Genomic DNA, 18,527 nt, shown 5'->3' with positions numbered 1-18,527 from the left:
TGAAACAGTTCAGTAGGAAATTACCTATTTTCCTCCATCGCTGTTAAAGCAAGCCCACAGTGCCTAACTGGGCAGGAGGTATCTGTACTGGTGAGAGGAATGATGGATGATCATAGTAATTAATTAACACTGATGGAGCATCTCTCAATTTAAACGCATTGCAAATCAAAACAGACTCTACACTTTCCATCTCCTCACAGGGAGCAGAAGCAGTACCATCCATCCCCGCCCTAGTCTGCATGGCAGCTGGATTTAGGGCTATTAATAAGATTTTGGAGTTGAAGATCTGTTTAGGGTTTACTCTTCCCCCTTCCAAATCTTCAGAGACTGAGGGTTTGTCTTTTATTTTTTTTTGTGAGTGGAGAGAAAAGAAGTGTATGAAACACCTGGTTTTGAGTAGCATCGAGATCCATGGGGGAGAGGGGAAAACAAACAAGGAGAAGGAAGACATTAGAAAACAGCTTTTGCTGCCAAAGGAAGCCTTCGTGGAACTACAGATTTTTGGCTTTCCTATTCCTGTAACTAATAAATGAATTAAAATAATTGTAACACAAATATTGCATGAATTGAATAAGTAATGAAATTATAAAATTAACAGGAAAATACTAAGAACCTTAATATGGAAAGTCCAGGAGGGTTTCAGATAATGAGAAACTGGAGGAAAAGCCTGGTCCTAGAGGACATGATTTGTGGTGACCACGTACAGTTGCAGGTGACACCTTGATGGGAACAAGAGCCCGTGCCAGGCCAACGCTGCTCCGGGCACAGCCTCCTTTCTAATTTTATCACCAAAATTTCACTGCATTACCACAAATACGACAAGCAGATGTCCTTAAGCGTTCACTCTGTTGCTGGCAGGCAGCAGCTAAACCTTAGCCCTCTTTCTTTTGTTGTCTGAAAGAGTCTGGGCACTATGATTTTGAACAGTTTATTCCTGTCATTTCTGAATGTTTTCTTTAATTGTTCTTCCCTTGCCATCTACTTTTGGCTTGATTTATGATAAGCTATGAATAGTACCAATAAAGCTTGTGTGTCAAGTCAGCACATCAGATCAGAGCTGCCCCTGACAGAGGGTCTGTAAAACCTCACTGGCTCCTTCCTGCCAAGGGGTATGCACTTTTCTGAGGGTCATGATTGGTTTTCCTCTCTTGAATGTGTATTTGTGAGCTGGGAAAGCACGTTTTCCACCAGTCTGGCCACCTTGGCCCCACTGCCTGCGCCATGATGCCCATTGCGCATCAACCTCTGTGGATGTGGAGCTGGGCCAAGGACATGCCCAGCCTTTGGACCCCCCCTTTTCCCCTTCCCAGTGCCTCACTCTCCCTATTACAAAAGAGAAAAGGGGATTAACTTTGGTCTTGGGCAGGAAAACACATCTCCTTCAACCCCTGTGATCATGCCCCACACCATTCCTTACTGGGGAATGTCCCTTTGCACCCAAATCCTGCAACCCTTGATGACTCTCCCCTGCATCCTCCATGGGTTATGTCCCAATGCCCCCCAGCTGCCTGGTGTCTTCATGGCCCAGCTGATGGCGGCGCATGGTGCTCCAGTTTGCCCAGTTCCAACTCCCAGTGCAAGGTCCCAGGCAGAGCCAGCGGAGCCTTGTCCTCTTAATGAGTGCCAAGGCAACGCTGGTCCACATGCCATTGCCTGGGAGGTCCTAGTGGCTAGTGTCAGTATCCAGGTGTGCAGATGCTGGTCCCAGTTCCAGTTCCCAGCTGGTGGTGCTGGTGCCAGGTCAGCCCCTGTTCCCCATTCCCCTTCTCTATCCAGGTGGTGCCAGCCACTGTTCCCACTGATGGGCCCATTTCCTAGGTGATCCCAGGTCTTAGAGCCTGGACAATGTTGGACCCAGATCCCGGTTTCCAGCAGGGGTCCCAGTACACCAGACTGGGTCACAGCTCCTGGACCGGCGCCAGGCAGTGCCATTCCCATTTCACACTACCGGGTGGTGCCATTCCCCATTCCCAGTAGTGACTCCAGCTTTCAGCAGTGGGGAGCGTCGGTTTCCGGTCCCGGTTCGCATTCCCGGAGTCGGTTCCTGGTGCCAGTTCCCGGTCCCATTCCCGGTTCCCAGTGCTGGTTCCCATTCCTGGTGCCGGTTCCCGATCCCGCTCCCGGTTCCCATCCCCGTTCCCAGTTCTCCTTTCAGGTCCCGTTCCCAGCCTCAGTTCCCAGTCCTGTTCCCTATTCCAAGTCCCCAGCGCCGGCTCCATTCCCACTCCCGTTCCCTGCCGGCGCGGTCCCGGGCGCAGGCGCGGCGGCGGTCCCTGCCCGCCCCGTCGGGGCGGTGCTTGCGAGAAGCGAAGCGCTGCGGGAGCGGCGCGCCCGGAGCGGCGGCACCGGCACGGGCAGCGGGCACCGGCACCAGCCCTGGGCAGGTAAGGCGACCCCCGGCCCCGGGAGGGGGTGGCTCGTCCCTGCGCCCCCACCGCTGCTCCGTCCGCGGGGGCGGCTCCGCGTCCCGCCCGGAGGTCCCACCTCGTCCTCGGGGGATGCTCGGAGCACCTGTGGCTTTGGGAACAGGGGTTCGGCTGCGTTCCGGGGAGGGGAGAGGAGGGGGGGGGGGGTGTGTGCGTGTGTGTATGTGTGTATGTATGTGTATAAGATTTCGGGGGGGAGGGGGAAGCCTATAGCAAGCATCCTCTCCCCCGCCCCGTGCGGAGCACGCTGCTCCCCTTGCTTTCAGCAAGCGCTGGTGTTTGGGGGTCGTGGAAGTCGGGGTGCTTGGGGCTGGTGCGTTTGAAAGTTGCACCCCGGATGGTTCAAAACCTCGCAGCAGCTCCCAGTCATGCTTGTTTCTGCTGGTGAAACCAAGCTGGACTGAAACTTTGAGCAGCGAGGCCTCAGCACTGGCTAGAGAGCAGGATTTCTGCACTGGGAAAAAATCCTGGGGTTTCATATTGTTCTTTGTTCCATTTTTTTGGGACAAATCCAAAGTCTTATGGAAAGTTAAGGCGAGAGAGAGCTCCTGCCCCTGCCAGATCGCTGCTGGGGTCCAGGAGACTGATGGCTTTTGGGCTTTCCAAGCAGAGATATAAACCCTGATTTCCCATATCTCGGGGGGGGGGAGGCATCACCTCTTTCTTCCTGCCCTGAAAAACTTATTTTTGACCTGAGACACCAGCCTGATGCTTTCTAGTGGAGGGTGTCCCATCGGAAATGTCTCTGGTCTTTTATCACTCACATTCCAGTCTAGTCACTGCCAGGTGAGCATGGGCTGCTCGCTCGGCTCTGGAGATCCACCCTTGTGTGATGCTTGGGTTTATTACCAGTTATTTGTTACCAATTACCATTACCTTTCTGCCTGGATGCTGCATTAGCTCTGAGCTTGGTGAGGAGCGCAGCCATGGCAAATGGAGCTGGAAGCAGAGCAGCAAGAGTCGTGGAGGATGATCTTAAATCCTGAGCTGCTTTTCTTGCTGCATCCAGCAAGGACCATGCTGCAGGCTTTCCCCAGGATGCCTTTCCTCTCCATCCCATCTCACATCTTAAAGGGCCTCGATTCTCTGGCCAGGGTCAGCCTGGATTCCAAGTGTGCTGAACTGGTGTTATACTGGAGTGAAGGCAACATAGGGTCCTTGCAGCTGCATCTCTGACCCCACACTCTGCATGCAGGTGGTGGGTAGCTCAAGACAGGTGCAGAGAGCCTGGCTGGGTGTGCTGCTCAAGGTAACAGTGAATTGAGGAGGGACAAACTTATGGACACAGGCGAGAACAGGTATCACCTGTTGGGAGCATCCTTGGGGTAGCAAGGACCAGAGAGGGGGAAAAGCAGCAGAGTCAGGCATGGATGGAGGCACAGAGCCTGATCCAGGTGCTCACAACTTAGCTCCTGCTCGGTGCAACATCTTGCTACAGGCACATGTGTCCTGGTGTGATCTATTTCCCTCTGCCCTTACCGGAACCTCAGCTGCCTCCTACTTATTTAGGTAATTCTTTAATGTGAATCACCTGGGGCTCAGCTCCAGAGCATGAGCCAGGCAGCAGAGTTGTAAAACCCAAGGCAGACTGATGGATGCTCTTTGAGACCTACCACCCCTGGGAGCAGGATGTGAGATCCAAACTCCCCCTGCAATGGGTGTGTTTGTACAGATGCTGCTGTGTGCAAGGAGGCTGGCTCACTCAGTGGCTGGTGCTTGCCAGCAGCCATGCAGCAGAATTGGTTGGGAAAAACTTTCTCGTGTGCAGCAGAGTTAAGGATCAAGGCACGAGTGAAAGGAAAAGCAGGTTTTGAGGAAGGCAGCAGGACTTGCTGTAGCAGTCCTTGCTCAGAATAGAAATCAAGGCCCTTTGTCATGTCCTAAGGACATGGTGGGTGACACACAGAAGGAATAATCCCATCTGCAAAGCCATGACATATAAAACAGGGGCAAAGTGTCGTGACCAAGGCACTCAGGAGGTTTGTGATGGAGTCAAGTCCACCCTGCTTTCTGCCACCAGCACCCCCATCCTTGCATGAAATGACTTTATGTGAGGCTTTGACATGGCCACAAACCCAGGAAAATCCCTGCTTGGCTGGTGTGTTCTCCACAGCATAGTTTGTTCAAGGGAGTTCTTTTAGCTCGTGATGAACAACTGCTGTGGGCATCCTCAAGCCCCTGGGGTGGAGGAAGATGGAAACCCAGGGCTGTTACTGAAGGGGACTGACCTGTAGCTTTGCTCTCATTTTTAGGGAAAGGAGATGCTCCAGGCCTTCTTTATCTGAACATGCCAGGGCTTTACACAGTGCATGTGGGAGTATGTCAGTGGAGAAGACTTTTGCTGGGGGAGGTGACAAAGGGCGCTGCTGGACAGATTAAGCCCACGCAGCAGAGCTTAAATCTTCTTAAAGCCTTTAAGGGAGGATCTGAGTTCATTCTCATTATTCATACTGAGATTCGCCTGCGAAGCCAAACTGAGAGGCACCATTCCTAGGAGGTGGACAAGATGCTCAGCCAGAGGGAAACGGCTGACCTCAAGAATGAGTTGCAGGGTGTGGGTGTGTCCCCTAGGACGTATATCAGCTGATACAGTGGGGCACTGTATGCCTGGGCTTTGTGCTATGTTTGGAGATTGAATCATATGGGGATAGTCGAGACTGGAGGTTTGGGGCTGTTTTGGTCCTGGATACCCCTGGGAGCACTGCAGAAAGGCAATGGGAAACAGGGAAAGGGTATTTGTGGGATGAGGGTATGGAAGAGTTAACGTGGAAGGACCAGGCTCTGAGATCTGGTGCTTGAGAGGGATTAACTCAGCCTGAAGCAGGTGCAGGGAAAAGGGCTCTGAGGCTGCTCAGAGGGATGGAGAGCTATTATACACCGGGCTTTTATAAAGGCAGAGAGGGGCTGTACTTGCTGTCAGTAAATGCATCCAAGGGGTGAACCTTTAGGGAGGCAGAAGAGCTATTTGAACTGAGGGACAGTGTTGGTGTTGGGTTGTGAATTTATTCAGTTTATATTGGAAGGCTTATCTAGAGGCTCCACAACTGTATCACATCAGAGGATGGTAGGAGAGTGTGAATTAGGGCATATCACCCCTCTTACAAGGTACTTGACCATGATATAAGGAGGATTTAGGGTTTGTTGGTGTAGGAGGCCAGGACTCTCTGGTCAAGACACCCTGTCCAGGTGTCTCCTTTGGGAAGGGCTGTGTTAGCCAAGCAGGTCTCACCATCTTGATGTGGGATGAGACCAGACATGAAACAGATGAAGCCCAGCAATGTCACAGAGATAATTTTTCATCTTTGATTATGCCTCAAAAATAAAAAAAAAATTCATCTCCCCCTTCCCTGGTTGCTGCACGGATTAATAACAAAGCATCCATGCTTTAAAGAAAGGTTTGGCTCTGATCCCAAGAGGAGATTTAAACAGTGTTCGTTCTGGGGTATGATGATACGAAGAATGGGTACATCCTCTAAATCTGCTCATGCTTGTGCATTAATTATTGGATATTTTTGGCTGGTCCAGAAATGCCAAGATTCCTCTCCTAATTCTTTCTCCAAGCAGGGCAGCAGCAGGTTAATACAGGGAAGGACAAGGATGCAGCTGTGCCTTGAGGGTTGGGATCAGGCACTCTCTCCTCCTCCTCGCTAGTGTCTAGAGGTGTCAACTCCTTTGTCTGCAGATGTCCAGAGTTGAAAGCCTCTTCAGCCCATAGAGAGGTGTCTGTCATCCTTTGTTCATGCTGTGGTGATAGGGGGAACACTCGGGTAGCATATATTTACTTATGTCTTCATGCCTTTGCCTTCACCTGTTCTTTTGAACAGCTGTGGAACACAAAGACTCAACAACAGGCTTGCACTGACCTGCTTTGGGCCAGACGGTGCTCCTCCATCTCCTGGCCCTGCGGGCAGTGTCGCGGATGGGGAATGAGGTGCAGTGATTACTCCAACTCTGCTCACTTCCAGCTGATTACCCAGGGAGAAAGGGCCAGGCTCTGGGCACTGCAGAAAATGGACAGAGACCCAGTGGCTTCATGGAAGCTACATTTTTCACCAGTCGAGCATCTGTCTGGCTGCGGCATTAACCCTTAACCTGCCCTGAGCTCTCCCCTTCACATCGTGGAGTCTTTTCATCTCTAGCTTATTCCTACTAAATTGTCTTGCACTGCAGAAGGCACCCTAATTCTGGTGACTCAATAGGGGGGTAACTTCTTGAGGTCATGGGGAAATAGGAATCGTTGCCATTGAGTTTTTCACTGTCTCTGGGAAAAAGTCCTTTCTACTCTACACTCTGTGGCCACGGAGACTTTATAGCTTTTGATTTTCTGCATGATGCATTAGTTTTCAGCCAATATTGCAGATCCTCATGCTTTGGGGATCTTCCTGGACTGGAGATGTGACAGATGATACCCCTGCAAAGCCGTGCTGGGAACCCGTGGGGTTTGCAGCATCTAGGTCAGAGGCTGGCTCCTTTGGGCCTGATCCAGCCCTTCAGAGGGGCTGGACTGAGCTCCTCAGCCCCTGCCTGCAGCTTTTTTGTCCCAGTTCAATAACACTTTGATGCATTTTTATCTTAAAATACTCTTCTGGCAGAGAAAAGCTCTCCCTGCCCCTTGATTTGCCCTTGTGCAAAAATGACCAGTTTTAGTCCTTCCACCATCCATCTGAGCATCATCACTGTTTCCTCCTGTCCTGTGACTTCAATCTGTTGAGAATGAAGGTTAAAGGCAAAGGGAACTATAAAGCATACCAACCACTTTAACCCTGCCCCATGCTGGGAGGCTGAAAACCTTAATGGGGAGCTCTGAAATGATACATGGGAGAGGGCTCCTTCTCCTCATGATGCAGGGACTTTCTCAGCTTATTGGGGCCCCCAACAGAAGAGAGACATGAACATGTTGGAATGACACCAAAAGAGGGATGAAGATGCTTAGAGGGCTGGAGAACCTCTGCTATGGGGACAGGCTGAGAGAGTTGAGATTGTTCAGCTTGGAGAAGAGAAGGCTCCAAGAAGACCTTAGAGCCCCTTCCAGTACATAAAGGGGCTACGAGAGAGCTGAAACTTTTTACAAAGGCAAAGAGAGGTAGGACAAGGGGTAATGCCTTCAAACTGACAGAGGGCCAGTTTAAATTAGATGTTTGGAAGAAATTCTTCCCTGTGAGGGTGGTGAGGCACTGGAACAGATTGCCCCAAGAAGCTATAGCTGCCCAATCCTTGCAATTGTTAGGTCATGTTGGATGGGGCTTTGAGCAGCCTGGTCTAGTGGAAGGTATCTCATGGAAGAGGGATTGGAATTAGATAATCTTTAAGTCTCTTCCAACCCAAACCATTCTATGATTCTATGAAATTGTCTCCTTGGCTGGCTGCAGCTCATCCTCAGGTGAGGAAGGCTGTAGCCCTGGTTCATTCCACCAAGGTTTATCCTGTAATCTGGCCCTTAGTGCGCAAACAAGGTTGCAGCAGCCCAGGCCAGCGTTATGCTTTTACCATCAGGGAAAGGGACATGGAATATTGCTTTCTGTGTAGCTACAGCATGACAAGCAGCAGGTCTCTCTGATGTCCAGGTGAAAAGGGCATGGCTCCAGTTCTACTCCTGCCTGGCCTTCCATTAAACCGTGATGCTTTTCCCCCACTGTGTTTTTGTGGTTGTTGTTGGTTTTTTTTGTTACATCTCCAGATAATCCATACAGTGATTTCCGTAAGTGACAAAACATATCCCTCCCTTGCAGCAAGCACCCTCTGTCCCAGCTTGCATCATATTTTGACTTATCTGAGCTTCCCTGACTCCATGGTGCAGGACTCAGGTGGCTCTTGTTGACTCCATCCCTTCACAGCCCATCCTGAGCTGTTCTACCATTGCCTCCAGTCCCAAATAAAGAAGAAGGATGCATGTCTGCTTGCTGCTCAGGGTTTGGGGTTGGTTTGTTTTATTTTTTCAAGGTACACCCTGGTAATCAAGAGCTTCCTATGAAGTGTTTGCAGACTTGCTGCTCCCAAAGCCTTGAAGAGCTGGTCCTACCAGTTGTCTGAACATGTGTAAATACTGTGAGGATTGCCTAGGGGTGATTAAGGAGGGGTGATTTCTCTGCTGAGCAAAAGGGAAGCCTTGAAATTGTAAAAGCTGCAGCTACAAACTCTGCTTTCTCAGAGCCGGGTGACTGCTGCTACATGAACACAGGATGGGGATGAGGATGGGTATAGGGATGGTGGCCACTGGCTCCTTGCCCAGCAAGTATTCCCTTTGGCTTCCTGGCAGGTCTTCATGCAGGAGCAGGAGAGCAGTGATTTATTACATCTAACACGGGGCTGCGTCAGGTTCCTGTCCCATGCAGGGAAGTGAAACTCTTCCCTGTGTCACAGGGTACATCTCATATGTGCCCTGAGGCTTGCTGCTTCAGCTCAGAGGGTGTCTAAAGAGATACAGAACGAGGACTTCCAGCAGGATAAAGTCTTGGAGAGGAGGCAGGAGCTTAATCCCCCATCCCAGAGCGCTGTGCTCAGCCCACCGTCTCCTGCTTGCTGTTCACCATGCAGTAGTAACATGACCAGAGCCACCTCCTGCCAAGAAGACAGTCCCCACTCCAGCTTTGTGCAGAGAATCCAGGCATGCATCAGAGCAGTGATGGGCATTTTTGTTCAAGTGAGAGCAGGGATGGAAGATCCAGCTGCTAGCCATGGTTGCAGGAGCAAGCACCAGCCATCCTGGGCTGCAACAAAGCAATACATCTTCAAAAGAGGAGGAATCCTCATCTGAAAGGTTGGAAGGCCGTGGAAGAGAGGGGTTGGACTAGATGATCTTTAAGGTCCCTTCCAACCCAAACCATTCCATGATCTGAAAGAAATTTGAGCTGGGTGGATGGCTGCTTTTTATCTCTGATGGTGGTTTCTGTGATCCCAGCCTCAGGGGAATGTCCCTTAGGGGGATGTCCCTGGGCAGCCTCAGGAGGGTGAGTGCCAGAGGGCAGTAAATGCTCTCAGAGGAGCAGGGATTTTTGGATTTTGCCCCCAAACATGAGCTTGGAGTTGCAGCATGAGGGGCGGGGTTTTGGGCTCACTGTTCATGGTTGTGACTTGGTAGTGAGTTAGTTTCACCTGGGGAACCTGCCTGAGGGCACAGATTGGGATGTTAATGAAGGGCTAGCAAAGATCAGGGTTGTCTTCTGGGTTACCAAAGGAAGGGCTTCAGAAGACCATGTGGAGCCTGTGGGTGCAGAGGTCCAACCTTTCCCTCTGGACTGCATGGAACAGATGCATCCTGATGGCTTGTCCTGTTACAGAAGTTCTGGGAAGCAAAAGCAAAGGTGGGTGCTCCACCAGAATGTGACGCCCCCCCACCTAAGGTGATGTTTTGTTGGTACATGGAGACTTTGTATGCTTTCTGGAGGTAACTGTCCCTTGTAAAACAGATAAATCATAGAATCACAGAATGGTTTGGAAGTGACCTTAAAGATCATCTCATTCCAACCCCCCTGCCATGGACAGGGACACCTTCCACTAGACCAGGTTGCTCAAAGCCCCATCCAACCTGGCCTTGAACACTTCCAGGGTGGGGCATCCATAACTTCTCTGGGCAACTTGTTCCAGTGCCTCACTGCCCTCACAGGGCGAATTTCTTCCTAATTTCTGATCTAAACCTAAATCCCTCCTAGAGTATTTCTGCTATGCATGAAGAGGTAAAAGCCACCTAAGAGAGCTCAGATTAAGGCTGTGGGAACTTAGGTTCAGACCTTTCAACTTGGCAAGAGCCAGGTGAATCCAGTAACAAGGATTTCTAAGAAATCTCACAAATTTGAGGTAGTCCAATATAACTAAGAGAGGCTTCCCTCTTCAGAAGTGCTACCACCATCAGTTGCTACAAGCCTTTAGCTATAACTTTTGTACTCCTGATGCTTTAGATAGTTACAGAAAGAAAACTTATTAAAGACAGTGAGAGAAAAGGAGGTAAAATTAAAAAAAAAACCAGATATTGCTGGGCCATCCCAAAGGTTTTGCAGATAAGAGAATGCTCTTATCAGTCAGCACCCACGTCTGGTCTGGTTATTTGCTGTTGTGGCTATGGAATTTATAGGAAAGAGGCTTGCAAGGGGCTTAAGGGCCTATCAAAGAGCAAACTGAACATGGAGGACCCAAGCTGGAAAAGGACAAGGAGCAGGTGCCTTGGTGCTTCTATTCAGGTTTGGGTCAGGCAAAGAGAAAATACTAAAATGGTTTATTAGCCAAAGCTGGGAGTCTTGGCAAAGGTTTGAATCCTGACTTGGGGCTAGGAGCCGTAGGGTTGGGGCAAAGCCCATCGTCAGAGGCAATGGGGTGCCCTCATCAGCTGAAATTGCAGGAGGTGTTTGGATCCCACTTGGTTTTAAGTGGAACAGGTCAAGGAATACATTTCTGATATGGCCAGGAGCCTCTCAAGAGGAGACCTGAAGGACTTGGTTGTACCTCCAGACCTCCGAGGGGACAGAGTTTTGGACTCTACCTGCAGGAAGGGGTGAAGTTCAGGGAGAGAGAAGAAACCCATAGCCTTGGGAACAGTGTTATAGAATCACAGAATGGTTTGGGTTGGAAGGGTCCTTGAAGACCTTGTGATTCCAACCCCCCTGCCATGGGCAGGGACACCATCCATTAGACTAGCTTGCTTGCTTTGAACACTTCCAGGGACGGGGCATGTTATGATGTGAACAGGCCTGAAACTGCAGGAGGGATGCTCTGGATCAGCCAGAGGGACAAACATCACAGCTAGTCTGGGAGGGATGATCTTGCAGGATCCAGCTGCCTCCACTGGCTCTGCTACAGAGTGGCTGCAGCCCTGTTATCTCTGCTGTTCCTCCTGCACTGGTCTCTGTGCATCTTTTGAAGTTCAATTGCTTTAATCATCCCAGAGGCTGCGGAAGATATTGAAGGCAGAGCATTTGCATGGAAACATGCTGCATTTTATCTACACTACTGATGAGTTTTCTGAATGAATTTTCCACTTACCCAACCTCTTAAATAAGCACCTCTTTGACCCATAAGGTCCAAGAAAAATGCTCTCCTGCTACCTCAAGCAATGCCCTGTGACTGTTCTGTCCTTCCCTCTGTCCACCTCAAGAAAATACAAGTCTGCCTTTAGACCATAATTTTTTTTCCCACTTGGCAAGAAAACCAGTCTGAGTTTATTTGTGTGATGCAAGGCTTCCAGTGGAGTCAGTGTGACCAGATTTAAAAGTAGCTGGTCTAGATGTTCAATTAGAAACACTGAATAAATAATAAAAATACATGCTCAGTCCACTCCTGCAAAGATAGCATCCTTTCTTCTCCTTCTCCCCCCTTCACTCCTTTCCCTCCTTTCCCCCCTTTTCTTTTCCACAATGGTGATCAAAATGGACGCTGAGAAGGGCACAGCACCTCTGTAACATCATGGTGTGGGTGGTCTGTGTTCAGTGTGATCCTCGTGTCGGATAACAGCCCTCAGGGTAAGCAAGAGCCATGTGGCTGGATGACCACAGATGGAAGTGGCTTAATTCTGCATGTGTGAGTCTGCTCTTCCTAGGTTGTATTTTTCTGATGCCTGAAAACCTGCTCTGTGTGAGCAATATCATGTGCTGGAGAAGGTTCTTGCCTTCTCCAACACAAAGGGGTTTTTTTGGAGGCTCCATGGCTCCTAAGTGAGCTTGGGAGTGCTTTGTTGTTGCTGGTGCTCTCTGCTGCTCCTTATAATTATTAACCAGGGTCACAGTGTGCTGGGGCATGAGGGGTTACTGAAATGGTGTTTGTCTCCAGGGACTGGGCATTGGCAAAGCCCTTTAATTCACCTTTTGTTGCTTACCCTGCAACTCCTGCTGATCTCCAAGGGTTTTTAACCCTGCTGTGACTTGGGGGACAAGCCTAACATAACACAACCAGCAAGGGCAGCTCAGAGATCAAACAGCATGTGGGGGTATCCAAAACTGAGGTTCTCTGTTCTCCCCAAACCATGAGTGGATTGGGATGAGTTTTACCCAGAGTGGTGAATATTTTCAGCATCTCTCTACTTTTTCTCAGCCAGTGCTGACTTCCTGATAACTTGTTACTGCCTTCCTCTTTCCACTGTTTCTGGGTACGTCTTTCTGCCACCATGTTTTGCTGTTGTTCTATCCCTCTTCCTGTGATTGCTGTGTCCCTCCAGCCTCTTTCATTTGCCAGTCCAGTGGGAGATAGTGCTGCTAGCTTTGCTTTGAGCTTATTACTCCTGCCTCTGCCAGGATGCCTTCAGGCATCTGTCCTGGTCCCGTCTGACCTTAACATCTGAACAGAAGGGCCAGTCAGGCTAGTACCCTAAGCCCAGTTTGTGTCCAAAGCTCTTGCCAGGCAGAGCTCACCACCAAGGAAAGGTTATGAGACTGTTCACCATGTGGGGCTGCCTTTTCTTCTGGCAGCTCCAACATCTGACTGTGTTTGCAAAGGGTGACTCATATCTGCATGGAATGAGGAACTCCAGAGCCAAAGGCCACTGTTCCAGTGTGAGTTATCCAAGCAGAAAGGTAGCTCCTGGTCATCACACCCAGCTGGCTCCTGCAGGAAATGGGTATTCAAGGATGCCCAGACCCTCCTGTTAACCCTGGTCTTCCCAGGAAAAAACATATCTGAATGCTGCACTGCATGCAAACCTGCTGGCTGGCTATGCCTCTCACCATTCTGTCAGCTTGCTGTAAAGCAACAAAGGAGCAATGTTCTGGAGGAAAAAAAAAAAAACCAGAGGAAATAAAGCAAGCATGATAAAAATTACTGTGCACTGCTGGAAACAGCCTCCAAATGTGAGAAGATCTTATCATCAGTTGATTTTGTGCAGATGTTGCCAGCCAGGCTCATTTTGGTGATGCGGAGTCACTCGCAGTAGCTTTCTCTTAGGAGGCATGACCCTGTCCTTTCCCTGGCCGTGCTGCTAATGCACTTTTTAATGAAAGATTACTTTTTTGTTTCATAGAACCATAGAATGGTTTGGGTTGGAAGTAACTTTAAGACCATCTAGTTCCAGCCACTTTACCACGGGAAGGGACACCTTTGAGTGGGCTAGCTTGCTCAAAGCCCCTTCCAGCCTGGCCTTGAACACTTCCAGGGATGCGGCAGCCACAACTTCTCTGGGTAACCTGTGCCAGTGCCTCACCACCCTCACAAGGAAGAATTTCTTTCTAATACCTAATCTAAATCTACTCTCAGTTTAAAGCCATTCCCCATTGTCCTATCACTACAAGCCCTTGTCAAAAGGACATTTTTTTTAGGTTTTTTTTTTTAGTAATAGCCACCTGTTTAGTGATACCTTCCTTTGTAGGTCCTGCAGTGCTTTGCAGAAGGGACCAGGATCACTGCAGAGGGTAAGTGTTTTTTCCTGCTCCATAGAGGAGCAGGATTCATCAGGGGACATTTGTTGTATTTATGTGCTTTCAAAAAGCCATGTCGATGCAGAGGGTTTACTTGCTCAGAACAAACAGCTCCTAACCCCATCAGGATATTTTTGAGGCTAATTCCACTACCCTGAGTTTCCAGTTTCCAAGGGGAGACAGCTTGTCCCCATGTGTGCTCATGCAAGATTAACCCTCTGGCTGAAAGGTGCCGTGTTCAGGTATCCTGATTTGGATGCCATCTATGCTGCAGCAAATCACTGATCAAAATCAGAACTTGAATAAATATAATTGAGAGTAAAAATGATAATTTCACTTTTAGCTTAGTGGAGTTTTTAGCTCTTAAATGAGAACAGAGGTATGACCCAATGAAGGGAAGAGATAAAGGCCAGAAGGGGACATTTAGTCTTCTGTTCTTCAACAGTTTTGTTTCAGTGCAAATATTTGGATAAAGAATCTCCTCTGGAAAGATGTCCGACTGAGCTCAGAAACGTCTGGAGATGAGCTACCTATAATTTCCCATAGGAATTGGCTTCCCTGGTTAACCTTAGTCAATTTGATAAGAAATGATATCTTGTTTTCTAATTTCCATCAGCGTGGCTTCAGCTTCCACTCCTTGTGGACACTGCTAATGCAGGATGCTGCACTGTGCTGCTGGCTCTGGGCCACAGCACTTGGAGTCCAAAGCGAAGCTATAGTACATGTACAGCTGGGAGTGGGAAAGGGCTTTGGGAACACAGCTCAGACCTGCTGTGGATGATGTGCTGCTGGTCCTGATGTCACTTTGAGGATGATGAGGCACTGGCACAGGTTGCCCAGAGAAGCTGTGGCAGGGGGATTGGAACTAGATGATCTTGATGGTCCCTTCCAACCCAAACCATTCTATGATTCTAAGATGACTTAAGGCTTTTTTTGTTCATTGTTGGCATAGAGTTGTTGGCTAAGGGGTGTGGAGTGCTTGTCTTCAGTTTAGACAGTGAGTGACGGTTCAGCTGCTTCTTTCCTGGGTCCTGGAGAAAAGGTGTATAAAGCTCTTCTTGCGTTAACAGCATTTCCTCTCCTGAGCTGGACTTCTGTGTTGGTTGGTAGAAGGATAACCTTGGTGTTACCCCATGCCTGTCAATAGAAACACCCAAAGAGGCTGGAAAAAATTATTTAGGTAACATTTTTAGAAAATGCCTGGCTGCTCTGAACACCCCACTATTGAGCTGCAGGGTTGTAGGTTGCCCCCATAATACTGCACCTTGTTGAGGATTGGGCAACCACGTGCCTGGTGTCTGCTTCATCTTCTCCTTGGCTGACTCGATGCCTTTGCAATGTGATATCAAAGCTATCTCCTGTTTAGTGACAACCAAGCTGGAGAACAAGGGCAGCAGATTCTGTCCTCTAAGAATAAAGTGTTTTGTCTGACCTAGAGGCAGACAGCTGTAGGATCTACAAGCAAGGAGCCATTTGCTCCTGGCTGGGGTGCAGCCTTGCAGTAACACAAGTGTGGTGAGCCCATGCCAGCTACCAGTGGTAAAGGAGCCTCTGAGCTGGAAGAGAAGGAGAGGAAGAGTTTTGTGGCAGAGGAAGGAAGAGCCTTTCAGCAAGTATGTGGACCTGGCCAATGCAAGCACTTTCAATCCTTCTCCCTGTTGCAGCGCTTAGAGCCTTGGTTGTTACCAGCTGGCAGAAGCGGGAACACCTGGATGATACTGGAGGTGAAAAGGGAAGTCCACAACACCCCTGAGTCATGTCTGGCTCAGTCTTCCAACAAAATAATTTCCTCTTTAACTCCTTCATGCCAGGACTGAGGTTTGGATCAGACCACTGTTTCCAAAAATTCAGCTCTGCTAAGAGTGGTGAGTGCAGATTCCCCTCCGTGCTGACATACAAACATGTGCATGTCCAAGTGTAGGGTTGTTAATTCAAACCAAGTGTAAAAATGCCCAGTTCTTGTGCCCCTGGAGCATCTGATCTTGCTGCAAGAAGGCAAGAAAGCAAAGAGTAATTAGTCAGCCCTTGGGCATTTTAATGTGGCAGAGCTGACATTCTAGTAAGCATGTAATGCTGCAAATTAGGGAGAGTAATGAATTTTAACACTGCCCTAAGAACATTCTCCTCACACCTTCCTTTTAATTATTTTGCAAGGTGGTTTTATTGTTGTTTGGGTTTTTTTTTAATTATCTTGAACAGTATCCCTTTGCCTTCTGCTCGGCGTTTCCTTTGCAACTTAAATCCATCTACACACCATCATGTGAGAGCAGCCCTGCAGTGAGGACAGATGGCTGGTGAGGCGAAAGTTGCTGTGGAGTGGGATAGCAGGGCAGAATTCAGGCAAATCTGGGCACCAGAAGAACTGAACTCCTTGGCTGAGATGACCACAGTCTTGTTCTCATAGGGACGGACGCTGCTGAGGGTGTCTTGTGAAAGTCAGTGTTGCACGGATCACTGGAAAGCACAGCTCCAAGCTGCAGGGTGTAGCAGTAATTTTATGAATGAGTAGCCAAGTGTCAGCCCTTGGCCATGGTACAGGCTGCAGAGCAGCATCCAGCATCTCCTACATCAAACCCAAAACTCCTGCCTTAACTTGAGCATGGCTTTCACAAAGGCACCAAACCTCCCTCCTCCCCTCCTTTCCAGGCTCACTTCCTAAAACTCACTGGTTCTTTCTGCACAACTTCCAATGGAAATATCCTTTCCCATATGTCAGCCCAGCTCATGCACCCATCCAAGCAATTCATCTTGCATGTCAGCTAACAGCATCCTTCTACTCTCTCAGCCTGTTGTATTCCTGCAGAAGGCAGTTGCCAACCATCCTTTCCCAGCACTGCTGCTTTCTCTGTGTCTCTCTGTAGCAGTGAACCACTGTCACTGTGAAAGTCCTGCCTGATTGTTACTCAAAAATAGCTTGGTCAGTGCCAAGATGTCCCCATGACCTCCCTGGGGGTATATGTCCCTTGTCCTTCACCCTTTCCTCTGCTGAAGATCTGAAGGCCAACTCCTTCCCTGGCTCTCTTAGCAAGGTGGATTGGACTACTGGGTGCCTTCCCTGACTGCTCAATGAGGCTGTCAGCTTTTCTACAAGGAGTAAATCTAGTTTATTATTCAGGTTTTGATATGAGGCCATTTGTTTTAAAGCCTTTTCTGAGGGCAGATGATGCATGTGGGTCTCTTTGTAGCATCTGAGATGCTAAAAAGCATCTGGTGCTGATGCCAAGGAGAAAATACCAGGAGCATCACTATAAACCCTTTATACCACAGCACCTCAGTGCATCACTGAGCTACCTTCAGAGGCTCCTGTGTGAATTAATACCTGTGTAACTGACCCTATGCAGGCCAGGTCCTAGCCTTGGTTTCCAAAGAGAGCACTTGTGCTGGAGACAGAGCTGCTCTCCCTGTCTCTGGCCTGCAAGCTAAGATATTATAAACTATTAATCTCAAATCAACAATCTTGGAGGATCATCACTAAATGTTCACTATGTTCTTGGGGTAGGTGGTTTGTTGGCCATCCAGTGTCTATGATCTCCTCCTGGGAGGTGCCTCTACCTGTTGCCCCAGCCCATCCTGTGCAGTGGTGCTTCTCTTGCAGTTCAGATTATTTTTAATTAAAGGCTTAATTACCCCTTTTTACAGTTATTTGCAGTGGCTGCATCTCATGGCCTGAGGCTGGGACGTGCTGGGTGATTTGGAGAAAGGTGGTTGACTGGCACAAAGCACCCCCCAAGCTGCTTTAGCAACTGATCCTCAGTAGCAGAGACCTGTGGAGCAGCAAACAAGGGGATTATTTTGGGTTCACTTAAGCTCTGAGTGATAAGCACTTGTGCTGGTAATCAGGCTGATAAATGCTGTCAATTAAAACCTGTGTTTTACTCTTCAGCTTTGCAGAAGTGATGTGGTTTTGTCTCTCCCAGAGGAGAGAAGCCTGGCTGGGTGGGTGATGCTCTTGGAGCACTGCTATGATCAGAATAAGCATTAGTTTAGCTCTCAAATACCTACTTTTCTTCAGCTAATCCTAGTGATTCATTAGCAAGGGATCAATTTAGGGATGCTGGCATCCTAAATTGATGCCCAACAGTACGTGATTATATAATTCCTGGGATTTTGACTCTTTACAAATTAGCTGCTTCCAATTAGCCGTTATCACAACTTCATTATCCCACCACAAGTGATAATACCACAATAAACATATGGTTTCTGTATGTCTCACTAGGAATAATGAGAGATCAGCTTGCTGGATGCATCCACCCACTGGATGGGGCACCCTGAGTTTTACCATGTTGGAGACTACAGTTGGGTTTATGTCATTTAGGGACATGGTTTAGTGGTGGACTTGGCAGGGCTGGATTAACAAGTGGACTAGGTACCTTAAAGGTCTCTTCCAACCTAAACAATTCTGTAATTCTATGGTTATGTGGCACATAAATTCCCATTTCTTTTGGAAACCATACTAGATGTTTCCAGACTAAGGTCACTAGTGGTCAACATTTGAAAGAGAACATCCCATTTTGGGGATAGGTAAGGATTGTACATGGCTGTTATAAATACAGATAAAGTTTAAGGAAGGAGCTTTGGAAAAAGTCTGTAATCGAGTAGAGGGACAATGAAGAACTCCCCTTTTCCTTGTGCCTGCTGCCATGGGGACAAGGTGACTCGCACTATGGGGTGGAGAGATGAGAAGCTGGGGGCTGATACCTAGTGCCCAAAGAGCAGAGGTGGTGGAGCAGTGATGGAGAGGTGCTGCTCTGTCACTGGGGGACGTTTG

The 18,527-nt window shown here is 48.8% G+C and overlaps 1 protein-coding gene across 2 annotated transcripts in view; it reads left to right on the top strand.

Moving 5' to 3' along the window:
- Nucleotides 1–2,332: 2,332 nt before the first annotated feature.
- Nucleotides 2,333–18,527, top strand: part of CAPN5 (calpain 5) — a 57,907-nt gene continuing 41,712 nt past the window's right edge. Inside the window, exon 1 of one of the 2 annotated variants that reach the window (XM_027669321.1) lies at nucleotides 2,333–2,384. The gene's annotated coding sequence lies outside the window, so the exon portion shown is untranslated. The remainder of the gene's footprint in view (nucleotides 2,385–18,527) is intronic. The other variant, XM_027669394.1, reaches the window with a different exon arrangement.

This window comes from Corapipo altera, unplaced genomic scaffold (genome assembly GCF_003945725.1).
Source record: "Corapipo altera isolate COAL_440 unplaced genomic scaffold, ASM394572v1 0, whole genome shotgun sequence".
NCBI classification, from domain to species: domain Eukaryota; kingdom Metazoa; phylum Chordata; class Aves; order Passeriformes; family Pipridae; genus Corapipo; species Corapipo altera.
Note: the sequence above shows the minus strand (reverse complement) of the source record. Positions and strands in the feature narration are given on the sequence as shown.